At 27.2% G+C, this 8,524-nt stretch overlaps 1 pseudogene across 1 annotated transcript; it reads right to left on the bottom strand.

Moving 5' to 3' along the window:
- Positions 1–857: 857 nt before the first annotated feature.
- On the bottom strand, positions 858–7,076 carry LOC150037720 (putative flavin-containing monooxygenase 1; annotated as a pseudogene). Its single transcript, XR_016527774.1, has 5 exons — positions 6,538–7,076; positions 5,636–5,888; positions 5,165–5,340; positions 2,025–2,386; positions 858–1,454 (listed from the first exon to the last, which is right to left on the bottom strand). The product of XR_016527774.1 is annotated as a putative flavin-containing monooxygenase 1 (transcript).
- Positions 7,077–8,524: the final 1,448 nt, after the last annotated feature.

Below are 8,524 nucleotides of genomic sequence, written 5' to 3'. Positions count from 1 at the left end.
TTTTTTATTTTCTTTTGAAATGGAAAGTCAATTTTTTTCTACCCACCTATTTGATTTTATATGATTTGCCCCTACGTAATTTCCATTTTTCCCAAAAGTGTTTAAACAATTATGAGTTCAAATAGACATTAGCAAAAAATATAAAGACAAAAGGAAAATGTAAACATTCTTCCATCATTGTCCTTTTTAATATAGTATAGATATAAATGAACTGAAAAGATGTCTAATAGACATCTAAACTTCCAATTTCATATTTGAAACATTTTTTTTATGTCATATATGATTACTTTTTTTTAAAAAAAAAATAGTTGATCTATTAGATTTAAATTTTAATTTTTATCTAATGAACTTTAAACTTTCAATGTTGTATTTAGTAGTAAAATTTTAAAAATTATTGAACAACTAATGACCTATTACTCTATTAAATACAAACTTGAAAGTTTTCAGATATTTATTAGATACAAAATTGAAAGTTTAAGACTAATACACATAAATTAAAATTTTAAGTTTATAAACATTTTAAAGTTCATGGACCAAATAAATGTAAGTTTTAAAATTTAAAGACTAAATTTGTAATTTAATCTTTAAAAATAATTTTATCCAGTATATTTTAATTTAAAAGAATTGCATGCGAAAAGATTCGAACTTTTGAGCCAAATGAGGAAAGATTGGAGCTTCGACCTATGTGTCAGATGACCACTTTGATAATTAATAAATAACTTTGTTTTATATTGATATAAAATGGTGTTGAGTGGGGATCGAGTCCCTTGAGTCTATGATAAATTTGTCCCTAGCTGTATATATATATATAGGTTAGCAATAAAATAAGTCCACAATAATGTGATTGTCTTGCCTTATGATAAGAAAGGTTGCATGTACATATTTAAAATTTGACAATAAATTCAAGATACATATTTAATATTTCTCTCTCATACATCTAACAGAACTATCAAGTACAATAATTTAACGACTCCTTCGACCAATTTATTCTAAATTGAGAGAATAATGCATAAAGGAAAGGATAATAAGAGAAATCATGCCTTATTATTATTTATCTTATTTTATTTTAGATAAAGAGATATGAAATATTTAGTTGCATTTTTTTCTCGTAGCTGAGAGTTGCATAATCAGAAGGCAGATAAGGTTGAAAAAACTCATCCAAAATGGTCTTCTTCCTCAAGTATTTACGTCCCATATCCTTGCAAAGCTGATCATTGTACCAAATATTGTTGATTCCAACACAAGACCTCCAAAAGTATTCCCCTGCATATTCCTTCATATTCATCTCCCACAACCTTATCTCCTCCTCCATTTCTTTTATAGTTGGCAACTTAAAGCTTCCATCAAGCACATGTACTAGCCATTGGCATCTCATGTCTGAGCTAAACAAGTCCGATATCCCCTCCGCATACCCGATCACCGCAAGTCGTGGAATCCTTGGTTGAATCACCTGTCTGCACTCACGGTTTAGGAGAAAATTAAAAGCGACTGTTTGGTATGCAATTAATTCAGATTCTATTTTATGTTTTCAGATCAATGAATATGTGTTTGGTAATTAGTATGAACTTTGTATTCAAAAACTATTTTCGGATTATATGATCCATGCAATGCAAATTCTAAAACTGTAATTTCATATTTTCAGTGTATTTAGATTTTGAGTTTGAAATTTTTAAATGTAAAATTATATTAAAAAGAATAAAACCATTAAACAATATAGTATTTTAGGTTATAAAATCTATCCTTTTTTGTTAATTTAAATTATTAATTATATAATAATAAAAAATAATAAAGTTTATATTCAACCTAATATTTAGTGAGTCACTATAATTAGTTTTATGGTTATAAACATAGTATCAAACACATCTTTAAATTTTAATTTTTGATCTTCTACTAAACATGTATCTAAAAACATGAATTACAATTTATTTTTTTTTACCATTTTTTTTTTTTCAAATTTTTGTTTCCACACCCGAACATTTTCAATATTACTCTCAAACATGTTTGTTGAACTTGTTGTGCTTTACCTGTACAGAGGCATGATAGAGGTCGGGGAGGTGGAGATGTATTTTTGGAAAGTGGTAGATTTGAACATGGTTTTGAGCTTTTCATTCCCTTTGTATCCAGTGGCTAGAATGACGACGTCAGCTTCGACGGGTTCGATGGGGTCATCGTCGATGATGAGTCCTTGTTTGGAGAAGGTGAAGGAATTGGATTTTCTTAAGATGATGCTTCCTTCTTCCACTCTTTTGTAGAAATTTTCAGGGATGGTTGCAACTTGGCATGAAGAGACCTCTACGAAAAAGCTATGTTTTGGTAGCATTCCATGTTTCTTTAATGGAAGTTTCCATCTTAGGTAGCTCTCCACAAATTTTGATATACCCCATCTCTGCAAAATTCACCCACATTTTTACATGTGTGAGGAAAAATAATATTATGGTTGAAATAATGTATCTAATTCGAGATTTTTAGTGTAAAGTTTGTACTATCGATATTAAAGTTAAATGTTTTGAAAAAAAAATAAGAAGAAAAAAAAAAGACAATGCCTTAGAATACTTCAAAAAAGGCCCTTTAGAAGGAAAAAAAACTATGTTTTCTATGTGATTTAGGGCTTGGGAACGTTATTTATTGCAAACATAAAATCACTTTCATTCTAAAATTATGATATTTGACAACGATAATGATTTTAGAAAATTTATTTCAAATGATAATTCATGGTCAATCACTTGATAGGTGATTTTCAAGTGATCTTTGTTAGATTATTGTAACTTATGAGTTAGTTTCTTTCTGAGAAGACTATTGTTTCATATTAAACAATTTTCGTCTCATTTCACTCTATTTTGTCCTAAAATTTTGAGAAAATCTGCATTTTTCTTTTTAAAATTTTTATCAATATGTAACTTTATTTCTCTCCATTTTTCCCCTCTCCCTAATTTTCTTTTTATCTCTATACTATATTTTTTAATTTTTTTGGTAAAAAATCATTGTCCTTACTTTTTCACTCATAAATTTCTCCTTTGTCTCTATTTTTTCTTTTTAAACTTCTTCTCCGTTAAATTTTTATTTCTCTCTTTATAATTTTTTGTATACCACCCTCTAATCTTTTTCAATCTCAAATATATTGCTTTTCTTACTAAATACCTTTGAAAACAATTAATCATTTAAAAATACATTTAATCATATTAAAGGGAAAACTATCTTTTAGTCCTCGAGTTCAAAGAATAGGTGTGTTTGGTTCCTAAATTTTTAAAGCATTTTTTTAGTCCCCAAGTGTTCTAGAATAGATTTTTCTTATCCTTGAATTTTCAAAATGTACCTTTTAAGTTCTCAAGTTTTTAAGAATAGGTTTAAAAGGTCTATTAAGTATTTTTTACATAATTATATGACAATTTGAATTACAAAAATCATTTTTTAAAAAAATTTTAGAGAGAAGAGAATTTTTTAAAAATTATTTTTCTAGATAATTTTTTAAAAATTATTTTTCTCATTTAAAACAATAAAAAATTATTATCGGGACCTATTAAACCTATTTTTAAAAATTCAAAAAATTAAAAATGTACTTTTTACAAATTTAGGGACTAAATGTACTTAATCTAAAAAATTTGGAGACTAGAAAGGTATGTTTTAAAAATTCTAGGACCAAACTTACACATTTTTCAAAAAACTCGGGAACTGAAAAGATTTTTCTCTAAACTAAACTACTGTACATGTATGGAACCAAATATTATCATGGTTTATTATTCTTTTACAAAACTAATCATAATTAAATAATTTAGCTTAAAATAATTATTTTATGAGTCTATCCCAAACATGTCCAAGGAATTGAAAATCACTTTTGATTGTACTAAAACCAATTTAATAAATGTAGAACCCAACATTAAGATGATCGTATGAAAATCACTTTTAACAAAAGACTCCGCTAGTAAATCAATTTTGTTAAAATCATTATTTCTAAAACCATAATGTCCTGGTTCATGTTGCAAGAAGACGGTGTATCCAATTGCTTATTTTTCTTTTGAAATTTTGTGGTAGTTAATCCCTAATTAATTAATTGGAGGGACTACTATTTGAACACTGATGTATCACCTTTTATTTATTTATTTTTTATATTATTTTAAACAAATAATTTCAAAATAATTTAAGAGCAATCACGCCCTCCCTCTCATTTGAATTAGCCAATCAGAATAAGAAGAGATGACCAAGTACCAGTAATGGAATTTGAAAATGATCTCACCCTAATTAAAGTTGTTTAAATTTTAGAATGTATCTAATTAACTCTCGACCTTTTTCTTGAAATGATTAGATTTCTAATAATTTTTTAAACAATTAAAATTTTTAAAGTCTAACTTTAAAAATGTTTCATGGATTTAAAAAGACATATTAGTATAGGTTAAATTATATATACAGTAACTTCATAGTAGGGTTTCAATTCTTCTTTTAAACTTTAAAAAGTTCTAATTCAATTTTGAAGTTTGAATATTGTTTCACGTTAATAGGTTTTGTCAATAAATTTAAAGTTGAAAAAGTTTATATTTACTTATGTGAACAAAATCTAAAAGTTAAAAGAACTAAATACACATCGTGCATATTTCAACTCCAGTCGTTCATGATCACTCCAAAATTTACTTTCCTATACATTCATATTTGTTCACTTAAATACATAAATGCTTAACAAATCTTTTGCTTCATGAATTTAACGACGAAAAGCTTCAAAATATATTTTGGAAAAAACTTCATACTTCAATATTAATTAATATGATACTTTTCAAAGTTCGAAAGTTTGAAAGTTTGAAAATTCCATAATTTAAGGATATTTTAAACACTTTTAAAGTTTAAGAATATTTAAGGATATTTTAACTTAACTTATTAATAAACACAAATTTGAAAATTCAATGATCAAACACAAAATTGAAAGTTTAGATATTTATTAAATACGTTTTAAATCTATTATGCATAATATTAATAGAAGAACGGTCTTTTAACCACTTTTAAAGTTTAAAAGAGACGCATTATATACAAACACAACTAAACTTTTAATAGTTCTTTTATACATTTAAATCCACCTATCTATGTTGGGAGAGGTTGATGCCCTCAAATAATTTATCCAAAGAGAATATATACAATATGTATATATATATATATAAAGAGAGGGTTTGTGTATTCTTACCACTGGGGTAAGTAAGGTGGCGATGATGCTGAGTAAGAAGTTCTCACCAGGTTTGTGGACTAATAGTTCAGAGAATCGACTATTATACAAAAGACCTATATCGACACCCCATGCTTGGTCAGAAGGAGTTAGCCAATGTGGATTTCTCACAACCAACGTGCATGGGTTTTCCAGTCCTGCAACCTTTCACTTCCATTAGTAAATATTATCTGCCATATTTAAGGACATGTTGGAAAGTAAATTTTGTAAAGGTCAAAAATCACTTTTGTCATGTTAAAAAATACCTCGAAACGTGATTTTAATAATAAAAAATCAAATATGAAAATTGTATTTAAACGTGTAAAATCAAACCATAAATCATAGTGATTTTGAATTTGAGAAAAGTGATTTTAACTATTTTAAAATGACTCCCGAAATACGTAGTTTAAAAAGCTTATTAAATAAAAAAAAGGTAGTTTAATTTAATTTTACCATTAGCTTCAGCACATTCCATGGCTATGTCCATGGCTGATTTAAGAGATCCAACAACTGCAATTCGTTTGCCCTTACCTAATTGGTTGACTGAGTTAAATCCCATGCTGTTTTTGGTGATGGTAGCGTAATCCATTGAATGAAGCACTTTCCCATGAAACACTTCTGGGCCTTCATTTGGTGGGAACTCTGGTATGTATGGCATCCCACTGTATTTCCCTATGCACAATATCACAAACCCAGCCCGATCAACCTGCAATAACTTCCTAACATTATTCTTGACCTTTCATAAATGTTTGGATATTATTCTTAGAATAGAATTTTTAGTCGGACGAAATTTAGAATTTGAATTATGGAGTGATAACGATCTAAAATGAAAAACAAGACTTTATACGATTATTTTTATTTCAATGGTAGTTTTTTTAAATATTTATGGAAAGATCAAAATATATATATATTAGCACCACTACGCCTGTTCCAATTCTTATCCAAAATTCTAACGCTCTTTCTAAAAATTTTTAAGAATAGTTTTGAAACATTTACAAAAGATGAAAAGATAATATATTGTAATGTTTGAGAGAATAATGATATTTTTGTAATAAATACAAAAGTTTGAGGTTATTTTATGTTATTTAGTTATATAGAAATTTGCTTTAATGTACTTTTTATAAATATTAGCAACAAGATGAAATTATCTCACTCTCACTTTTATTTTCTCAAAAATATATATTTATTTTTTAGTTTTTTTTCATGTGGGATTGGATTAAGATACACAAAAGTGGGTAAAACCCAACACAAAAATATTGTTCGAACTAGTATATAATGGAAGAATAAGACGATATAAATCACCACTAAATCTAAAGACTAAAAAGAAAAACAAAGACGAGGGAAGGAAGCAGCACCTGAACAGTATTATTTTTAGTGTTTTGAACTTCAAGCATCCATCTAGGTTCCTTAACAAAGGGGAGGCCATTTCCTCCCCAAAGCTCATACGAGTAACTCGCCGTTTCATCTCCATCGATATCATAATCGATACTAAGAACATGAGAATTGAAGTTGATAAAGCGAAGGAGATCAAAATGAACGGCATAAGAATGGAGATAGTTGAGCACTTCTTGATGAGAAGGATAGTCAGATTGAACAGAAGAAGGTCAAGGAAAGTCACAAAATTCGTAAGTACTTTTGTGATTTTGGAGTTTGGTTGAATTGATGGTTCGAGCCCACACTCCACCGATACCGTCTTCGGCCTCGTAAACTACAGGGTGTAACCCCTTTTGAGCTAAAAATTTGCAAGCAATTAGGCCACTAATTCCAGCCCCAATTATAGCCACTGGTTGCTTATTCTCTGCCATTGTGTTAATATGGCTTAACTAATTCTCCCTTTGCCTTTGGTTTTTAGGTTTTTTTTTTTTTTTTTTTTTTTTTTTTTTATAATTTTGCTATGCCCTTTGCATGGGAAGGGACTCTACTTATATAATGAACTCCTCTGGTTGGGGAGTGGAAGAAATGTGGATGCCCCCACATTCCTCATTCATTATTGATGAGAGATTTTTAAACATAGTATATTATGATATTTGCTGTGTATCTTCAGTTATATCGGTAAAAAAAATTGAAAATATTTTAGAAAAAGAAAAAAGAAGAGTTTAATATGTTGCAAAGTATGAGGTTGGACAACTAAAAATATATTTGTGAGTGATTTTTACTTTTGAGATGTTGAATATTAATTTTCTTCTAAAATAATGATGTTTGGTAATGATGAAAAATCACTCGATGATTGTGAATTTGCCACTGATTTTATCTCTAGAAGTTTTATGATGTTTATCTCTAATTTTATTCTTCTTTTTTTTTAAGTTCATTTTCCACTTATTCTTTTTGTCTGATAGTTTTTAACTCTATTTAATTTTTTTTCTCTAACTCTATGATATTGAAATTTATTCTCCCTCACTCCTATATTTTTTTCTCTCTATAAATTTACTCCATAAATCATTCTTCAAAAAAAATAAATTATAATATAATTTAAAAATTTTCACAAATAAAAAAATTGTCAAACTATTTATACAAATAGAAAAAAAAAAATCTGACTATCAACGTCTATCACATAGTATCAATAATAGGCTTCTATAGGTTTCAATCACTGATAGACACTAATATACTTCTATCAACCTCTATTAGCCCTATCAAAGAATATTAAATTTTGTTATTTTGTATAAATAGTTTTCCTTATTTTTCTATATTTGAAAAGCCCCCATATATCTATAACTTTATTTCTTTATCTTTAAATTCTTATTATCTCTATTGAATTTTCTTCTCTAAATTTTTATACCCCTCTGAATTAGTATTTTGTTACATTTTTCCCTCTTTGGAGTGTTACTCTACCTCTCTATTTTATTTCTCTTAGGGTCGTTTGATTGCATAGTTTTCCGCATAGATATTGATACATGCATCCAAATTTCAGGTTTGTTTCATAGTTTTCAACCATTTGCTTAAGAATAAACTATTCCCTGACATTCTTATTTTCCACAGACAAGAATTTTCTATTCCTTCCAAAACGGTGGATTTTCTTTTTCCCCTTCTTCATATGATTTTATTTTATATGTAAGTTCACTTTAAATATAATCAATTAGTTAAGTGATTAATATTAATTTAATAAAAATAATATAAATATTTATTTTAATAAATCAATAATAATCTATTAAAATATTTACTTAACTTATTTTTATATAAAATTTTATTAAATGAATGCAATTACTTTTTTACATAAATTAACAATTTATTAGCCAACAATATCTTCAATATATAACTAGGATTAGTTAAATTTAATTAGTACAAAAATTCATATGTCAATAGTAATAATTTATTACTTTATTGTTTTTTTAATAACCAAGTAAT

Source organism: Benincasa hispida, chromosome 2 (assembly GCF_027475165.1).
Source record: "Benincasa hispida cultivar pf3 chromosome 2, pf3_genome.v1.1, whole genome shotgun sequence".
Classification (NCBI taxonomy): Eukaryota; Viridiplantae; Streptophyta; class Magnoliopsida; order Cucurbitales; family Cucurbitaceae; genus Benincasa; species Benincasa hispida.
Note: the sequence above shows the minus strand (reverse complement) of the source record. Positions and strands in the feature narration are given on the sequence as shown.